The sequence below is a fragment of the Eulemur rufifrons genome, chromosome 6 (assembly GCF_041146395.1).
Source record: "Eulemur rufifrons isolate Redbay chromosome 6, OSU_ERuf_1, whole genome shotgun sequence".
NCBI classification, from domain to species: Eukaryota; Metazoa; Chordata; class Mammalia; order Primates; family Lemuridae; genus Eulemur; species Eulemur rufifrons.
The window spans coordinates 39,649,988-39,671,224 of record NC_090988.1 but is presented as its reverse complement, the minus strand read 5'-3'; positions in this window follow the sequence as shown (position 1 = coordinate 39,671,224).

Below are 21,237 nucleotides of genomic sequence, written 5' to 3'. Positions count from 1 at the left end.
AATACATTGAATGTCTTTCTGTTGTTCTTTTATCCCACCACTTGCTAAATTCACTTTTTAATTCTAGTAGATTTTCTGAAAGATTCTATTGAATTTTCAGTACAGAAATTCATGTCATCTGCCAATAAGAACTATCTTACTTCCTTTCCACTCTGTATATCTTTTATTTCTTTTTCTTGCATGATTACACTGGCTAGAAACTCTAGCTCAATGTTGAATAAGGGTGGAGAGAGCAAATATGCTTTCTTATTCCCAATCTTAGTAGAATTCAGTCTCTTGCTATTAAGTGTGGTGTGAGATGGAGGTTTTTTTGCAGATGCCCTTTATTGTGAACCAGCATGTTCTATTTTAGTTTGCTAAGAATTTTTATACAGTGACAAGGGTAGATTTTATCAAAGGTATTTTATGTGTTTTTTAGGAGGATCATATTATTTTTCTTTTCAGTTGGTAAATATGGTAAATTATATTTTTTTCTAGTGTTAAATCAACCTTCCTGGGATAGACAATACTTGACCATTATATAATGGTGTTTCCTATATATCATAGAATTTTATTTGCTAATGTTTTTTATAATTTTGTAACTATTTTCATGAGTTATATTCACTTGGTATTTTTTTTTTCTTGTAATATCTTTGTCTGGGTTTGCTATTAGATTACTGCCGTTGATTAATATACTAATCATTTCTGATTAAAAGTAGCTAAAGAGAAACATTATGCATATTACTCTGTGTGAATCACTTTTTGTACTTTATCTTATTTCATTTCCTTTGCAATACTCCTTACACAATGAAAAGATCACATGTCTGGTGAAAGGCAAACTGCATTTCAATTTTGTGTCAGCTCTCTATTTATTGCCTTTCATCTCCAAATTCACCCTTTCATTAGCATGGTATCAGTTGAGGTTGCCAAGGGCTGTTGTGGGGAAAAGAGGGCTGTTGTGGGGAAAAAGAGTCTTCTCTTTGTTCCTTGTCACTTTCTTATTTCTTTTTTTTTTTTCTTCACCTTACTGTACCATAATCAGAGGCATTCTGCTTCAGCCGCACAACTAGAGTGTACAATTCCTCTGTAATCTTGGATCCATGGCCCCACACCACTGATCACCTTACTGCAACCATCTCAAAGTGGACACCATGTGCTGCAAGGCTAGCACCACTGTCAGTCAGTGAGCTTCTGATACATTGGTGCCCTTTCTGCCTGCCTGCATCCCAGAGTTTATTCTGTGTGGCCCTCCCAATAGGAACACTGCACAACCCAGGCTGGGCCCTGCTGGCATGTATGTGCCAACTCCCTCTACATGCTGGATTGCTAACCTTGGCCCACCTACATGCCAGAAGGGTATTTGCTCCTTTCCTAGTGACTATGGACCACTTCTGGCATGGGCATCCAAGTTAACTTCCCCACCATCAAGTTGGCCATTACCATGCCTTTTCCAACACGGTCTGATTTCCATCCTTGTAGGAGGGCCCCCACCCCTGTGCTTCCTTCCTTGGTTACTCCTCCTCAGCCCCAGCCTATGCTTTTGTGTTTTCTTTACATCTTTATACTCTGCTGTTATTGTTACTATTTATCTGTATTAAATTTTACCTCTTCAAACTTTCTCTGAAGTTTCTTTCCCTGGATTGGATATAGTTTCCAAAAATGTGTTTTCCCCACTAGTTCATGCCAATTTCCATTGCCTGAAAACAAATACCTCTACTGTCAAATAATTCACTACCTCAGCAAGAGCTGTAAAAGTTAAAATTGTGTTTCTCCTGAAAGCACTTAACCATGCTCATATCTAGAGGCTGTGTTGTTAATGTAGTCTTACATCAAAAAATGAAAGTGTTACTGTTAGCCAAACCAACACACAAGAGACAATACATAAAGATAGAAATAATAGATCCTTACATCAAACTCAAGTTGCAAACTGCAGTTTGTGCAACACCCTGCTTTGTAGAGGATTTTCGAGAGGCACTTCTACTTTGTTCAACTTGTCCCACTTGTGCCTCACTTGTACTTCCTGGGGCATTTAATCTTTATTCAGAGTCGGGGAGCATTTTCCTAGCTGAATGCTGCTTCTCATTATCCTCTCCACCTCTCTATTTAACACCTTGGCTCCCCAAATTCTCAGGATTTCACTGTACCTTGACCTCTGGCCAGGTTCCAGACACTCAGTTCTGGATTTTTCCTGGATGAACCTAAAGAGAACATCATATTTATGCTGGAGAAAGAGAGCATCATTATGTTAAAGGAAAATAACTCTGACTTTTTGGCATCTGGGTCTTTTGACCCAGGTGGTAACTGGGTGTAACTGGAATAACTCTTGAATGTTGTATGTTTAAAAAAAAGGTTTCCATATATTTTATTTGCAATGAATAATATTTCTAATGGCTCCTTCTTTTAAATCTTTTGGTTTGTGACATGTCCCAGCACTGTATGTCCAGCAAAAGCTAAACAGAAGAGTAAGAGGTAATATTAAAATCCATCTTGTTATGAATTGAATGTTTGTGTCCCCTCAAAATGCACATGTTGAGGCTCTAACTCCCTATGTGATGATATGTGAATGTGGGGCCTTTGGTAGGTAATTAGATTTAGCTGAGGCCATGAGGATGGGTCCTTCTGTGGGATTAGAAAAGACTAGAGATTCTCTCTGTCTCCCCCCATCGCCCATGTGAGAACACAGCAAGAAGACAGCTGTCTGCAAGCCAGGAAGAGGAACCTCATCAGGAACCAAATTAGCTTGCATCTTGATTTTGGGATCTTGGACTTCCCAGATCCAGAGTTTACAAAGTTAAGAGTATTTGTCTGTTGTTTAAGCTACCCAGATTAGAGTATTTTGTTATTATCAGCCCAAGTTGAGACATACCCTAATACAATTACATTAAATCAAAATGTCTCTTTAAAATGTCCTTTAATTTATCTTAGTTACTTGCCTCAAAATTACCTGTATTCTAGTATGGAACCATTGAAATGTGAAAGAGTTTAGCATTCAAAATGATCTGCTAAGTTCAATGCAAGGAATACTTTAGATGAAAAGTTCTCTTCATCCATCGCATTGTATCATATAAGCAATTGTCGATTCATAAGTTTTGTTATGAAAGACATTTGAGAAGAGGCCATGACATAGAAAGAGTTATATGGTATAGTAATGACATGGAGAATAAGGACAGAAATTCATTTTGTTAATTGGCTTTTGAGAAGGCAGTTTCTAATAAGTCGATGGAATGGCTGTGAGGCAGGCAGAATCCAGATGAAAAAAAAGATTAAGAAATGACCAAATAACCAACATAAAGAGTTTAACAATGATAGGAATGATCTAGTTAGGAAGAAATTCCTAAGCAAAACAGAGTGGAGGGGACATATTTTAGAATAAGAAGATTAAGTTTATTTTCAGGAATTCATACATTGCTGGTGTTGATGTAAAATGACAAGACCACTTCGGAAAACAATTTGGTTTTGTCTTATAAAGTTAAGCACACATTTACTATACAATGCAGCAACTCACTCTTTGGTGTTTACTCAGGTGGAATAAAAGCATATGTCTACAACCTTTGTTTCTAATGGCTGAGAAAACTGGAAACATCCCAAATGGCTATTAACAGCTGAGTGGATAAACAGATTGTGGTTTAGGCACATAAAGGAATCCTACCCAGAAATATGATAGCTGATACTGAAAAATACTATGCTTATCAGAACAATTGAGACACAAAAAGTATATATTGTGTGATTACATTTATCAGAAGTTCTAGAAAAGATAAATCTATAATTATGGAAAGCAGATCAGTGATTCCCTGCATCCTGGGGTAGGGTAGAGTATTTATTTTGAAAGTGCTGAAGGGAGTAATTTGGGGTAATGGAAATGATCTATTTTTTGTGTACATATGTACACACAAAGTTATGCATATTTGTCAAAACTTATTGATCTCTACACACATATAATGTATACATTTTATTCATGTATATATTACCTCCATAAAATTAATACAAAAGAAAGATAATGTAATTAAAGCACTGGTCTGTGGTATATGCCCAATAAATTGTACTCATTCTTATTTTTGAAAAAAGAACGGGAATTGAAACTTCCACTTCTGGAAAAGATGAAGTAGATATACTCCGTAAGTATGACTAATAACCTTGAAATTATATGTAAAGCAAATATAACAAGACTCTGAATGGTGGAAAAGATAAAGAAGACCTGATACAGATCTCAGAATCCAAGAAAAAACAGAAGAGTGAATTTCCTGGATTTTATTTTTGGCTTATATTCCAGATTGGGTGCTGCAGATGCATCAAACAACATAGCTGCAAAATATGTGAAGCAAAGATTGATAAAACTTTTACCATTTTGTTTCTGTTTCAAGAACTTATTCAGCTATGCTTTTAGGGTAGTTTTGCAAGTGATAGTCTTCAGGTCCAGATGATTTCACTGGAAAATTGTAACAAATATTTAAAGAAGAATTAACATCAAATCTACACAATCTCTTTCAGAGAATACATGAGGTAGACTAGTCCCCAATTCATTTTTTTTAAACTAAATTTTTTATTTTCAGATGATTGAAGATTCAAATACAGTTGTAAGAAATAGTACAGAGATCTCAGTGTACTCTTTATACTCAGTTTCTCCCAGTGGTAATTCTTGCAAAACCATAGTATAGGTACAATATTACAAACTGGATATTGACATTGATTCAGAAAATATATAGTTTTATCACCACAAAGATCCCTCTTATTTCCTTTTATAGCGATACCCACTTCTCTGCTCTAACCCTCTTCCTAAATTCTAGAAATCACTAATCTGTTTTCCATTTCTATAATTTTGTCATTTCATGAATATTGTATCAATTGCATTGTATAATACTTGTCATTTTAATGTGAACTTTTGTTATTTGTCATAGTGTCCTTGAGATCCATCCAAATTGTGTATCAGTAGTTCATTTTTACTGGTAGCATTCCTTGGTATGGTGTATCACAGTTTGTTTAACCACAAACCTTCTAAAGGCCAATTTGGGTGTTTCCAGCTTTTGGATGTTTTGACTAAAGCTGCTATAAACAATGTATAGATATTTCTGTGAAGATAAGTTTTCATTTTTCTGGAATAAATTTCCAAAAGTGATTGTAAACAGCATACATTTGGGTCATGTTTATTATCTGCTATGCCGGTCTCTGTCTTTAGCCTATTGTATTTAGATAATATGCATCTAAAATAATTATTAATACCTTATAGCTCAAGTCTTCCATTTTGTTATTTGTTTTGTGTTTGTTACCTCTGGTTCTCCTTCTCTGTTTAATTTTTATTATTCAAGATTCCATCTTGATTTATTTATAGTTTTTGAGTGTATCAATTTGTATAGTTTTGTTAGTGATTGCTCTGAGTATTACAACATATATGTGATTTATCACAGCCTACTGATAGCAATGTTTTACCACTTCAAATGACGTATAGAATGTTTACTATCATTTAGGTTACTTCACAATCACTACTTTTTGATATTATTGTCTTTAATATTAGAGGGTGTTATAATTTTTGTTGCAATTATTACATAAGATTTTGAAAACTCATGAGGAGGAAGTTAGTCTATTTATATTTACCCATATTATTACTATTTCATTCTTCCTTCCATATGAATAAAGATTCCTTATTTTATCTATATGTTTCAGCTTGGAAAACTTCTTTTAGCCAGTTAAAAACTAGGTCTGATAGTGAAAAATTCTTCAATTTTCTTTTCTCTGAGAATGTCTTTGTTTATCTTTCATTCCTGATGGATAGTCTCATCAGATATAGAATTCACAGTTACCAATTCTTTTATTTCAGCACTTGAAAAATACTAATCCATTTCCTTCTGGCCTCCACAGTTTTAGATTAAAAAAAATATGCTCTCATTTGAATTGTTCCTGATAGGTAAGATATCACTTCTATGGCTGTTTCAAAATGTTTTCCTTTATCTTTTGGTTTTCAGAAGTTTAATTATGATGAGTCTAAGCACGGATTTCTTTGGGTTTATTCTATTTGTTTTTCACTCAACTTCTTGGATTTGTGTTTGTTTTTTGCCAATATTTGGAAGTTTCTAACCATTATTTTTTCAAAAACACTTTGAGCTCCTTTCTTATCTCCTGAGACTCCAAGGATACAAATGTTTCATCTTTTGCTATTGTCCTATAGGTCTCAAAAGCTGTTTATTTTTTTTTATTTTATTTTTTTTTTTTGAGACAGAGTCTTGCTTTGTTGCCTGGGCTAGAGTGAGTGCTGTGGCGTCAGCCTAGCTCACAGCAACCTCAAACTCCTGGGCTTAAGCAATCCTACTGCCTCAGCCTCCCAAGTAGCTGGGACTACAGGTATGTGCCACCATGCCCAGCTGATTTTTTCTATATATATTTTAGTTGGCCAGATGATTTCTTTCTATTTTTAGTAGAGACGGGGTCTCGCTCTTGCTCAGGCTGGTCTCGAACTCCTGACCTCGAGCAATCCACCCGCCTCGCCTCGGCCTCCCAGAGTGCTAGGATTACAGGCGTGAGCCACCGCGCCCGGCCTACAAAAGCTCTTTTTATTTTATTTTTTTCAATCTACTTTCTACCTGCTGTTCAGTTTGGGTAAATTGTAGGAATCTGCTTCAAGTTTACTTATTGTATCCTCTGTTCTCTCCACTCTACTCTTGAGCCCTTACATTGAGGGTTTTTTTTCTTTCTATTATTGCATTTTTTCAGTTCTATAATTTTCATTTTTTAGAACTTCTATATTTTTTTAGCTGAGATTTTCTTTTTGTTTGTTTGTTTCAAGAGAATTTGTAAGTATTGCTTATTGAATCATCTTAGTGATGGTTGCTTTAACATCTATGTCCGATAATTCCAACATCTGGTTCAGTTTGGCATATGTTGATTATCTCTTTCATTTATATTGTAGTTTCTTGGTTCTTGGTATGATAAGTGACTTTTAATTGTATTCTAGACATTTTTTTCTATTGTGTTAGAAACTCTGGGTCTTATTTATTTATTTTTTATTTTAGCAGGCAGTCTCTTTATTTAGATTTAGCATGTAGGTCCTCCTAAACTAATTGATGGGGCTTTGGTTACAATGAAAATTTGATTTTCAGAAACTTTGTGGTTTTATTTTGATTTAATATATTTATCTAGTACCATTGTGGCTCTCACTTGTCCTGGTTACTGCTTCTTTAGTGGGTAGAAGGAGCTTACACAGACCAGGCCCTTGATACTTCTAGGGAGTTAAAGGAGTCTGCAGATTTCTGGAATGAAATATTTTTTCTGGGCTGGATACTTATTGTGGCATCCGCTTTGCCAGTGACTCCCTGTGGTACATCTGAGTGTGCTAGAGGTATCTTTACCAGTGCTGAGGAAGAACTCTTATCCTGGATGCTTATTGTTAGTTGAATGTCTAATCCCTTTTGATGCTTCTGTTGGGCTCACTGGATATTATCAGTAGGACTTTCATTTCACTCAATTTGGGGAAGGAATGAGCTTATGTAGTGTGACTTCTGTTGCTAGATTGGTGGTCAGGAAACACCAAGCCTACATTGCCTTTTGATGAATGGGAAGTTGTAAGATATTTCTTCTGACCTGGAATCCCTAACCAACTAATGTTAATTTTTCTACCTTTAAGAGTTCTCTTATAGTTGTGTTATTTATAGGCTTTATACAAGTAACATATCAGAAATAACATAGAAGTGATGTGTCCACACCATTTTGTCTGAATTGGAAGTTCCCAATTAATGTTACCCTACTACTAATATCAGATACAGGCAGTTAAAGGAAAAAAGGAAGGAAGGAAGGAAGGAAGGCAGGCAGGCAGGCAAGCATAAAAAATGAAGAAAGAAAGAAAGGAAGAAAGAAAGAAAGAAACCTACATAGCTATAGGTTAATGTCCCTTGTGAATGTAGAGCCCAATATTTTAACAAAATAATAACAAATAGACTTCAGCAACAAAGGATTATACAGCAGACCAACTGCAGTTTACTCCAGGGATGCATGGCTGGTTCAATATTTGCAGATCAAATATGTAAACCATAATAATAATAGCCTAAAAAACTCACATGGTCATATGAATTGGTGCAGAAAAATACTTGGCAAATTTCAATAGCCATTCATAGTAAAAGCACTCAGAAAACTAGGAATATGGGTAGAATTTCCTCTATTTGATAACATCTACAAAAAACCTATAGCTAACATCATATTTAATGGTGAAAGACCAAGTTTGATCAGAGTGCTTAGACATCCACTTTTCTCATTACCATTTACAAGGACTAGAAGTTATAGCTGAGATGATAAGGAATAAAATGAAATAAGAGATGTGCAGATCAGAAAAGAAGAAACAAAACACTTTCCTTTTGCATGTCACAGGATGATCTACCTAAAAAATCCCATGGAGTCATCCAAAAAACTCCTAGAATTAATAAGGAAGTTTAGCATGTTCTTGGGATATGATAGCAACTTGCAAAATTTATTTATATATGTATATACTAATGATAAACATCAGGAAACTAAAAATAAAAATACAATGTCATTTAAAATCTCTCAAAAGCAGTGTAAATCTAATAAATTTGTGTAGATATGTATGCTGAAAACTAGAAAACACTGATGGGAGAAATTGAAGCTCTATAGAATGATGTACTGTGTTCATTGACTCAATATAATAAAGATTCTAATTCCTGTCAAATTTATATTCCAGCAATATTTTTATTGATATAGAAAAGATTATTCTAAAATATATATGGGTTAGAATACATAAAACAATTCTGAAAAGAAAGAGTAAAGTGGGAGGAATCATTCTAACCAATTTCAAATGTATTACATAGCTAGTCATTAGGACTATATGGTGTTGGTGAAAGGATGGACATATAGATCAACAAAACAGAATAGAAAACATATATCTTGCTCCATGTGGGTATAACCTACTAATTTTTTTTATAAATGTACAAAAGTAATTCAACGGGAAAAGGATAACTTTTCAACAAATGGTGCTGAAAAAAATTGAACATCCATAGGCAAAAGAAAAAAGGAACTTCAATCTAAACCTTGTACTTTATATAAAAAATAACTCAGAATGGGTCATAAATTTATATGAAAAAATGACTCTGTAGAATTTAAAAGAAAATATAGGAGAAAATCTTTAGAACCTAGAGCTTTGTAAAGAGTTCTTTAACATAACACCAAAAGCATGACTTATAAAAAACATTTTTGACTTTACTAAAATTAAAAAGTTTTTCCCTGTGAAAAGACGAAAAGGTAAGATAGAGATTAGGAGACAATATTTTTAATGCCACATATCTAACCAAAATTCATATAAATATATAAAGAACTCTCAAAATGCAACAGAAATATAAAACAAAACAAAAGAAAACAAAAAACAGTCCAATTAAAACATGGGCAAAAGACAATGGAGAGACATTTCACTCATGAAGATATATCATATAAAAGATACTTATTATCACTAGTCACTAGGGAACTTAAGATTTATCACTACACATCTATTTAGAACAACTAAAATTTAAAAAGTGTGACAGTACCAAATACTCATAAGGAAATTCAGAAACTGGATCACTCATACATTGTTGGTGGAATGTAAGATGTTACAGCCACTGTGGAAAATAGATAATTTTGTAAATACTAAACATAAACTTACTATTTGACTATTTTCCTCTATATCTTCTCTATATGTATGCATATCTTATAAAGATACTTGTGATTGCCGTTAGGGTCCATCCAGACAATACAAGATAAATTCTTCTTTTTAAGATCCTTAATTTACTCTATCTTTATCTATGAAAGTTAACATTCACAGGTTCTAGGATAAGGACACGGATATATCTTTCTGTGGGTCACCATTCAGTCCATTACTCTCTTTATAGTTAAATATGCCCCCATTTTCCCCCCAAGGCCCTGAATACCCAAGCCTTAACAACCATTTAGCTATTTGATATCTCTAAAATTTTATTTCATTAATATTAAATAATGGATTCACACAGTACGCTATCTTTTAAGGTTGTTCTTTTTTTTGCTCAATATACTGTCCTTGAGTTCTATTTAATTTGTGGGCATCACTGTTTGTTTCTTCTTGTTGATGAGTATTATTCCATGTTAATGATTGTACTAATTTGTTTAATCATTAACCTACTTTAGAACATTATGAAAGTTTCCAGGTTTGAGCTTCTATGAATAAAGCTGTTATGAGCAAATATGTACAGGTCTTTGTGTGTACATATATTTTCATTTCTATGGGATAAATGCCCCAGATTGAACAGATGCATGATTATGTGAATTAACTTAGTACTACACATTATAGAAGAATTTTTTACCCAAAAGTAAAGTTCCAAATGAAATACTTTGGGAGTAGCAGTTACTTATTAGATCACAAGCAAAATTATGAATTTGAACATGTATTAACACACAAAGCGTAATTTGGAACGTGTTAATATGAAATTTTGATTGTTCAAATGTCATATTTATAAATAAATTCATGCCATAAAACATTGAAGACCAGGCCGATTATCCTGGATATGAACTTTCAGTTCTGGTTTGACTCAGGTACAAATTGACTGTCACCAATATAAACAGGTGGTATAAATGGTGACAATAAATGTGACTACCCTATTGTTGTGTGCCTCTGTTTATGTGTATGAGATAGCATGTGTTAGTCATTATACCAGCATTTATTTCTTAAAGTGCTGTTGATTCATGACTGCTTATATTAATTTAGTGATTTCATCTGCTTCAGCTGCAGCAAACTACTTTCAGTTAACCAAATGCAACCTACTCTATCCATTCATAAAATTCTCTATCAAGAATACAAACTACTTGGTAAACACTCAATAAGTATTAGCAACTATTATTTTTCGCTTCTCTGATTTTTAAACTCTTGGAGGATGGAAAATGTATTATCTATATCTCTGCATTTCCAGTACCTAGTTTAATGTCTGAGATATAGTGTTTGACCAATAAATGTTGGTTTGAATGGATCAAAACTGATTTTTTTTCATTAAAAATGACTCACATTGCAATGTATGAGTTTCTTTATATGATTTTGCCAACAAGAAATGTTGTTTCTAATAAAGGTGCATGTCAGGATGATTCAACATATGTAAATCCATAAATATGATTCACCACATAAATGGAAGCAAAAAGAAAGATCATATGATCATCTGATACATGCAGAAAAAGGATTTGACAAAATTCAGCATGCTTTTATGATAAAAACTCTTAACAAAATAGGCATAGATGGAACATAACTTAAAATTATAAAAGCCATCTACGACAAACCCACAGTCAATATCATACTGAATGGGGTAAACTTGAAAGCATTCCCACTCAGAACTGGAACAATACAAGGATGCCCACTGTCACTACTTCTATTCTACATACTGCTGGAAGTCCTAGCCAGAGCAATCAGGCAAGAGAAGGAAATTAAGAGTATCCAAACTGGTAAAGAGGAGGTCAAATTATTGCTCTTTGCTGATGATATAATCTTATATCTAGTAAACTCCAAAGATTCTACCAAGAGACTCCTGCAATTGACAAACAAATTCAGCACAGGTTCAAGTTACAAAATCAGTGCACACAAATCAGTAGCATTCCTATACACCAACAACAGTCAAGCTGAGAATCAAAGCAAAGACTCCATACTTTTCACAATAGCTACAAAGAAAATAAAATACTTGGGAATATATTTAATGAAGGATGTGAAAGATCTATACAAAGTGAACAATGAATCACTAAGGAAGGAAATTGCCGATGAGGTAAACAAATAGAAAAACATATCATGCTCATGGATTGGCAGAATCAACATTGTTAAAATTTCCACAGTACCCAAAGTGATTTACAGATCCAATGCAATGCCCATCAAAATGCCAATGTCATTTTTCACAGATCTAGAAAAAATAATTCTCTTCATTTGGAACCAGAAAAGAGCCTGAATAGCCAAAGCAACCTTAAGCAAAAGGAGCAAATCTGGAGACATCACTTTATGAGACTTTATACTACAAGGCTATAGTAACCAAAACATCATGGTACTGGCACAAAAATAGAAACATGAATCAATGGAGCAGAACAGAGAACCCAGATATAAAACCATCTACATATTGCCATATGATCTTTGACAATGTAGACAGCAATGTACACTGGAGAAAGAATCCCTATTCAATAAATATTGCTGAGAAAATTGAATAGTCACATGTAGAAGATTGAAACAGGATCCATACCTCTCACCCCTCACAAAGATTAATTCAAGATTGTTAACAGACTTAAATCTAAGACATGAAACCATAAGAATTCTAGAAGAATATGTTGGGAAAACTCTTATAGATATTGGCTTAGGCAAAGAATTTTTGATGAAGACACCAAGGGCAATCACAGCAATAACAACAACAACAAAAAATATGGAACTTGATTAACTTAAAAAGCTTCTGCACAGCCAAGGAAACAACAGAGCAAATAAACAACCTACAGAATAGGAGAAAATATTTTCATGCTATACATCCAAAAAAGGATAATAACCAGAATCTACAAAGAACTCAAGCAAATTAGCAAGGAAAAAATCAAATAAACCCATTAAAAAGTAGGCAAAAGACATGAACAAGTAGGGCATCTACCCAGAAGAACAAAAGTCATCCTATAAAAAAGACACCTGCACCAGAATGTTTATACCAGCACAATTCACAATTGCAAAGATGTGGAAACAACCCAAATGCCCATCAATTCATGAATGGATTAGCAAAATGTGGTATATGTATACCATGGAATATTACTCAGCTATTAGAAATAATGGCGATATAGCATCTCTTTGGTTCTCCTGGAGAGAGTTGGAACCCATTCTATTAAGTGAAGTATCCCAAGAATGGAAAAATAAGCACCACATGTACTCACCAGCAAACTGGTTTCCCTGATCATCACCTAAGTGCACATTTGGGAATAACACCAATTGGGTATCGGACAGAGGTGGGGGCTGGGGGGGAAGGGATGGGTATATACCTACTTGATGAGTGCAATGCGCACTGCCTGGGGAATGGACACGCTTGACGTTCTGACTGGGGGGGGATGGGGGTGGGGGGAGGGGATGGGTGCATACCTACATGATGAGTGCGATATGCACTGTCTAGGGAATGGACACACTTGAAGCTCAGACTCAGGGGGATGGGGGGGCATGGGCAATAAATATAACCTGAACTTTTGTACCCCCATAATGAGCTGAAATTAAAAAAAAAAAAAAAAAAGACATGAACAGAAACTTTTCAAAGAAAGATAGACTAATGTCCAATGGACATATGAATAAATGCTGAACATCACTAATCATTAGAGAAATGCAAATCAAAACCACAATGGGATATCACCTAATCCCAGTGAGAACGGCTTTTATCAAAATGTTCCAAAGCAGTAGATGCTGGCATGGATGCAGAGAGAAAGGAACACTTATACACTGTTGGTGGTTCTGCAAACTAGTGCAAACTCTATGGAAAATAATATGGAGATTCCTGAAAGAACTAAAAGTAGACCTACCATTTGATCCAGTAATCCTACTACTGGGTATTTATCCAAAGGAAAAAAGAGTAATTTTATCAAAAAGACACTTACACTAGAATGTTTATTACAGCACAATTCAGAATTTCAAAGATGTGGAATCAACCCAAGTGCCCATCAATTCATGAATGGATTAATAAAATATTGTATATGTATACCATGGAATATTGCTCAGCCATAAAAAATGAATTAATACTGTTTGTAATAATCTGGATGGAACTGGAGACCATTCTCCGAAGTGAAATATCACAAGAATGGAAAAACAGACACCACATGTACTCACTATTGAATTGGAACTAACCGATCAGCACTCATGTGCACAGATGGAAGTAAAACTCAACAGAAATCAAGCAGGTGGGATGGGGAAGGAAGGGATGGACGAAATCATACCTAATTGGTACCATGTACACTATATGGGTGCTGGACACACTTATGACTTTGACTCAAGCAGTATAAAAGCAATCTATATAACCAAAACATTTGTACCCCCATAATATTCTGAAGTAATAAAGAAAAAAATGTTGTTTTTATATTATTGTCTTTTTCCATGCTTATAAGTACTGAGATAAAATCTTGATAATGTTCATAGCAATAGCCCCTGGCCTTCCAGTTTAGTTGTTAATACAATATCTGCATATGCTGTTGATTGCAATTAGTAGAGGGGAAGCAAAAAAGGGAATATATAAGAGAGGCATTTTACAATTTAATTAACCAGTAAAAAAAAAAACCCAATTATTTGACTATTTACTGTTGTTGGAACAAACTGTTTGCAATTTTAGTTGCCATTAAATTAGTTGTTATAGGCTCAGTAAACTAAATGCAAACCAATAAGAAAATATTTGCATGAATTCAATGAAGAAAAAAATGTTTATATAAGTTATATTTTTTCTTCTATAACATGAATTAAAGAGAAAGGGAAAATATTGTAAATGTTTTGCTGGCTAACAATTAGAAAACTAAGGCACTTGAAAATTGAGTGTAGTAATTTTCCTAAATGATAGTACATCTGAATAACATACATCTCGTTAACTCAAATCTACATCTCTCAACTTCAATATACTAAAAGATTTGAAAAAAAAACCCATTTTGAGCATTCTTTCTTTTGGCAAATTCCTTCCTTTTTTGCATGAGAAAGAAACTAGTTGAGCAAGACTAATCTATTTTGGCCCCTCAAGCCACATGAGTGGCAAAAAAAAAAAAAAAAAAAACCAGTTAAAAATTTCAGATACAAATTTAAATTTGGGAATGTGGATAAAAGAAGCTTGGTGGGAGCAGGGCCATTACTATTTGTAGTGAAATTTCTGAAAATCTTAGAGTAAATAGCACTGTAAATGGTATTACTTTAATTGTAAAGTATGACTTTAATCCATAGTTCTTTGCAGCTCCATGGTACACATTAGCTTATTCAAAAGATAAAGCCACAGTAGAATAAGGTTTGAAATTGTTTTAATCAAAAAGTTACTTCCTTAATACTTTTTTATTACATTTCTTGGAAATAAAATCAGTTGAAAATTACTACTATATTTCATGTTTTTGATGATTTAACAAGGAGATGTAGAGGTTAAATGCATCTATTTTCCACTGGAATAATCACAATTACTTATACTGTTAGTTCTATGTTTGGCATCTGTGTTGATGTAAAAATGCTTGGAAATCAGGCCCTGAAGTCTTATTTGTATAACCCTTAGAAATCATTCAATATCAGCACACCTCATTTTTGATAGTGTTTATGCTGATTATAGGTAGAGCTGATCTTTTTATATACTAATTTTGCTTATATTTCAGAGATAATTTTCTGAGATCTTCCTAGTGGTGAGTACTACTCTCTATATCTGGATGTTTTGCTTTATGGTTTCTCTCTGAAGGAGGTTTTGGTGTTAATCCCAGACACAGGATTTCGTTTATTAGACCCATGATATAAGCCTTTGTTACTGAAGCATTTCAGAACAATAACACAGAGATGTGATATTAAGGGATATTGGAAACCTAAATAGAGAGTTCATCAGAGAATAAACTGAGAATGGAAAAGGACTCTTGTTAAGACAGGAAAAGTGATGAAGAGAGAAAAAATAAGTTGGCAACTACCAGCAGGATGATTATAATTCCGCCCTTCCTTGCCCTTGGATCGCAGAGAAGGTCACAACACCTCTGCTACCCCTGTAATTTAAGGTCCTCTGGAGTATGAGGCTAGAAAGTCACATGCCACTGCCTGGACTTTTCCTTTTGGATGACAGGAGACAAAGGGATCACAAATCAAACGCAACAATGCAGAAGCAGTAGTACCAGCAGAGAGGAAAAATGCCAGTTTGACTGATACAGAACTGAAAGGGAATTCCTGGCTGCTTTCTGGATATAATATGTGTATGGAACTTTAAAGAAATTCCAGGAGGCTGCAAATTGAAGAAATTATACCCTAAAGTCTTGATAATTTTTCCTCCCCCCCAAGAAATGATTCAATGCTTATGGTTCATTCATGACTTTTCATACTGAGGGCACCTTGGAATTTTTAATGCCTATAGATAGCCTAAAAACTTAATGTCTGATATCTGTATTATATTTTCTATTAATTAAATGTAGTTATAAAACTTTTTGACAGGAATACTTGTTTTATATTTCAGGTATTCTTGGAAATCATAGGAAATGGCTTAATATACCACCCATAAAAATTCCATGAAATTAATATCCTGATATATAATTTATGAAATATCATAGGGATTATCACGCTACAGGTATCTCTGAGAAGGCAAGGCAGAAAATAAGATGCCTTCTTAATTAATATACACCCTTGGAAAATTCAGTAGCTGAAGCTTGTTCTTTCAGTCCCTTTGACTCCCGTTTCCTAATAGTTTATCTCTTACATAATCTGTTATGTGGACATATTATGGTATGGAAGGAAAGTCAGTGGTGTTTAAATTTATTGAAACCCTAAATCAGGGTTTTTCAACAATGTTGCTATTGAAATTGTGGATCAAACAATTCTTTCTTATGGAGGATCTGTTTTTGGCATTGCGGAATGTTTTGCACCATCTCTGTCCTCCATTCACTAGATACTAGTAGACTTCACCCTGCCCCAGATAATTATGACACCCAGATTGTCCTAACCAAATTTGCCAAATGTACCATTGCAGGCAAAATTGCACCTGGGTGGGAACAACTGGTGTAAGACAATTATAGCAATTACATTTTACTCCTCAGTGATTGATTTAGGAATGATAAATCACATCTAAGTCACAATCAGGTTTTTAATAACTTGTGAAATCAGGGAGGCAAAGAAGGAAGTAGTGTTGAGCCAAACAGAATTAGATTCAAGTTATGAGTCTGTGAATTTAAGTTATTTAATTTCACAAAGCCTCAGATTTTTCAAATGTAGTGGAAATAGTAGCATCTATGTCATAGGAGCATCTATGTCAGCTCCTTAACAGATCACCTGGAATTGAAAATTTACTTAAACGAGGCAAGGGCAAAATTAGAAAGATGAAACAGGAGTCTGTAGCAATAATCTAGGTGAGGAAGTGATGGTGCCTTGACCAGGGTAGCAGCAGCAGGAAAATGGTGAGATTATGATTATATTTTGTAGGTATGGCTGAAGGATATGCAATGGATGCAATATGCCGTAGGAGGGGCCGGGCACGGTGGATCACCCCTGTAATCCTAGCACTCTGGGAGGCCGAGGCAGGTGGATCGTTTGAGCTCAGGATTTCAAGACCAGCCTGAGCAAGAGCGAGACCCCATCTCTACTAAAAATACAAAGAAATTATATGGACAACTAAAAATATATATAGAAAATATTAGCCGGGCATGGTGGTGCATGCCTGTAGTCCCAACTACTCTGGAGGCTGAGGCCGAAGATCGCTTGAGCCCAGGAGTTTGAGGTTGCTGTGAGCTAGGCTGATGCCACGGCACTCTAGCCTGGGCAACAGAGTAAGACTCTGTCTCAAAAAAAAAAAAAAAAAAAAAAAAAAAGCCATAGGAGGGAAGAGAGTGTTTTGCCTGGACAAGAAATAACTGATATATTAATATAATTCTCAAATAACATGAACTCACAAGGTGAACAAATTGATATCAGATCACAGGAATATTTTTGATTTTGTCTAACACAGGTAGAGTTGATATTCTGTTGTTTGATATGGCAGGTAGTTTTCAGAATATCAGTCTTCAGATGTAGCTAAAAGGTAAAACGATTTATGAGGGGATGAGACAAATCATCTCTCCCCTTCCCACATGAGGATTCAGTGACTGTAACCTGTTAATAATTCATTTTGATCATTTGAAATACAAGTCTGCATATAATGTACTGACTAAATTACATTATGTGTAGCAGGGTGAATATATTATTAAACAAATTACCTTTTCCCATAACCATGAACTGTGCATCTGTAGCAAATGGTAGAACATTTTAATAAGGAGTGGTGTAATTATATTACAGTCATTGCTTTTTGCAGGCTTATTGGCCACATTTTGGAGGTGAATATCTTCATTTGAAGATATTTATTGTAAAGGAAAGGTTTTTAAGTTATAGTGGGTACTCATAACTCACTGAAAGTATCTTTGCTTAGAAAACAAGGGAATATTGGGGAGGAACTTTCGGAGAAATTATTGAACTTAGGAAAAATAAATCACCAAGTAGCCTTTCTTTTTATTTTGGAAATCACTCCCTTGGTGCCTATCTATATACCTCTTTATTTATCTATCATCTATCTATTTTGCATTGAATGCAAAACAATGCAAAGTAAATAAACAAAACATAATAAAACACAATTTCCTGTCTTTGTTAGACCAAAACAAAATGCTCTAATAAGTGGAAGATATACTTGGAATTCTCTGGCACTTGCCTTTAATCATTTATGGGGACTCAGTACTGACCAAAAAGAGAGCCCCACCTGAAGCTCCTAAATAAGAAAATTCAAAGGGACTTTTTTCATAATTAAAAAAGTCATTTTGACTGTAGAATTCTATGACCTCACTACAATTTACAATGAGTCCAGAGCAAGGGTGTCAGAATCAAAGGGATTAAAGTTGTGTTTCAAAGACAATCAAAAGAAAAAAAAAAAAAAAAGGAACTGCAAACTGGCAAGATGTTTGAGTTTTGCCCATGTAGAATTTAATGATGGTTCTTCAGTAATGCACGCAATCAAATAGGAGAAATTGGAAGGTGTTACATTTTCTGGTTTATAGGGAAAAAAAGCAGAAAGTGATATTACCCAACAATAGGTCTATAACTAAATAACTGGTGAAGGATATAAAGAAGTGAAAAATCAGTGAAGACAATGACAATTTTGCTATTCAAATACTAGAATACTTTGATCAAACTAGGGTAATTGAACCAATTTGCTTATCTCCCTTCTAAGAGAGACACATTTTGACGTCTCAGGATGGATATAGAGCAGTGGCTCGTTCTCAATCTGAGCTGTACTTTACAATCACCTGAGTCACTTTCAGATTATGTCCATGCTCAGTCCCCATGGCAGAATAATTGAACAGAATCTATAAGCAACAGGGCCATGGCTTAATGGATTAATAGTGGATTAATGGATTAATAGTGTCCAATCTTCCCAAGATGATTCTAATGTGCAGCCATGGTTGAGAAATGATGTGGAATACCGGGAAGACTTTGTTCAAAATAGTCTGGTGTATTCCAACAATTGGAGAACCACTCAACCTAACAGGCTTCTCTGTAAAAATTTACAGGGGAGGTTTGAATCTCAGTCATGATGATATATTTGTAGATTTATTTAATCAGAAAATCCTTTCCTTAACATACAGCAGAGTTCAATCTACTTAAAATAAAGTTCATCTCGATTGGAGTTAGATTTTTAAGGGGAAATGGAAGAAGGTAGTAAATAGCAGGTATGACCAGAAACAAGGTGTATGATACTTATGAGACACATAATACATGCGTGCACACTCACGCATACACACAACCAGCATACACACAACCAAACATAAGATGTGTTACAGCGATTAAGCTTACTTCTCAGTAATTAAGTTATAGGATTTCAGGAGAAGTGTGACTGCTAAAAGAGAAATGAACTTTTCTAAAGATAGATAAATTGAGCTTTGGGATATCACGTTTGTGGAGCGTCACAATCCCTGTTGTGATTCTACAGGGATGTTGTGTCATCTTAGGAAGAAACATGAATTTGCTATTGCCTTTATTTAGCAGTTAAATATGGCTAAAGAAGTATGTGTGAATATATAAATTGACATGGGATGAGCTGAGCTGAATTATTGTATTGTCAACTTCATTATATTGAGAACTACATTTCCCAGAATCAGCTTTACTCTATGTTTTAAGTAAGAGTTAACAAAAGTTGCAGGTAAACAAAAAGCAGAACTTGTAAGTTCTGAAGGTTGTTGGTTAGATGCAGTCAGGTTCAAATGCAGTTTCCAGTGGATTCCAGTGTTTCCTTGTTCCCGTCCTGTCTGTACCCAGCTTTCCTTTGCGAGTGTCAGTCCTGCTGAGCACCAGTGAGCTACAGCCTACCACCACACAATTCTCTAAGAACTCGAATGTGGCAACCATGAAGAAACAATAGGCTGCCATAAACAGCAGTCTCCCTTTTTGTTCCACTCTAGCAGCTGAATGTGCTGATTCTTCTCCATTTCCTTGCAAATTCTGATTGTGCCAAAGCTGGTTAGTGATTTTTCTCTGATCGTTCCACTTTCGTTTTGATGCCTTTATCTTTATGGTTCCTCCTGTATTTTTTAATTTCTATGACAAACTCCTTGTTGTGTAACACTCATAAGAGTATGAGACACTGATTGACTCCTGATTGATATACATGGTGAGACTAAATATACTTGAAGTCCATAATCTGTGAAAATGAAGACTAAAAAACATTAACAAAATTGAACTTAAAAAGATAAAACACCACAGATTTATTCACATAGACTTTCTGAATGAAGTCGTCAATAAACTTCAATTAAAGTAGAAGAATATGACATAAAAATATGGGTAAAACTGAACACTAAAATGAGTTTGAAAAATATTTTTGTATGGTACTTGCATTTTACCATATTTTATATAAATTTGCTACTCAAAATTAAAGAAGACAGTTTCCAATAAAATTTTTTAATTTACCATTTAACAAGTCACAGGAACACATTTCTGAGAGAATGTGCTCAACGTTTTCTAAAACCAGTGTTTAGTCTTGGGTAACTATATATTGCTTTTGGAATTATTCTTGTTTAACTCTTGCTTAGATAAGAAACAAATAAGTTATTAAATATGTTATCAAGGAAACCTATGCATTTATATATAAAATGTTTTAATATTTATACATCACTATTAAGAACTTCAAGAACACTGATCTATCTTTTGTTGTTAATACTAAGACATTCTGTTTAGCTGTAACTCAATATTTTTAACTAGGTTGGGCAGCACAAAATCTTTTTTTTTTTTCTTCTTCTTCTTCTTTTTTTTTTTTTTTTTACTGTTTGGTCCAGAATTCTGGTGGCAGCTTTTAAGTTTTGTTAAAGAGGAAAAGGCTATCCACTTGGTGGTATAAAGGAGAAGAGGTCTCCAAGGCTATGAAAAGTAGAAAAAATATTGTTAGAAAGATTATCAAGTGTCCAAAAATCAATAAAACACATATCTTATTTCAGTATCTCAATTACACTGGGGAAGATAGACACACAAAGATGAGTGGGATAACTTGCTCTAAAGCATCTAGATGAGTTGTCATATAAAATTTGTAAGTGAATTCAGAATTAGAAAAAATAAAAAGCACCAAGTTCTCA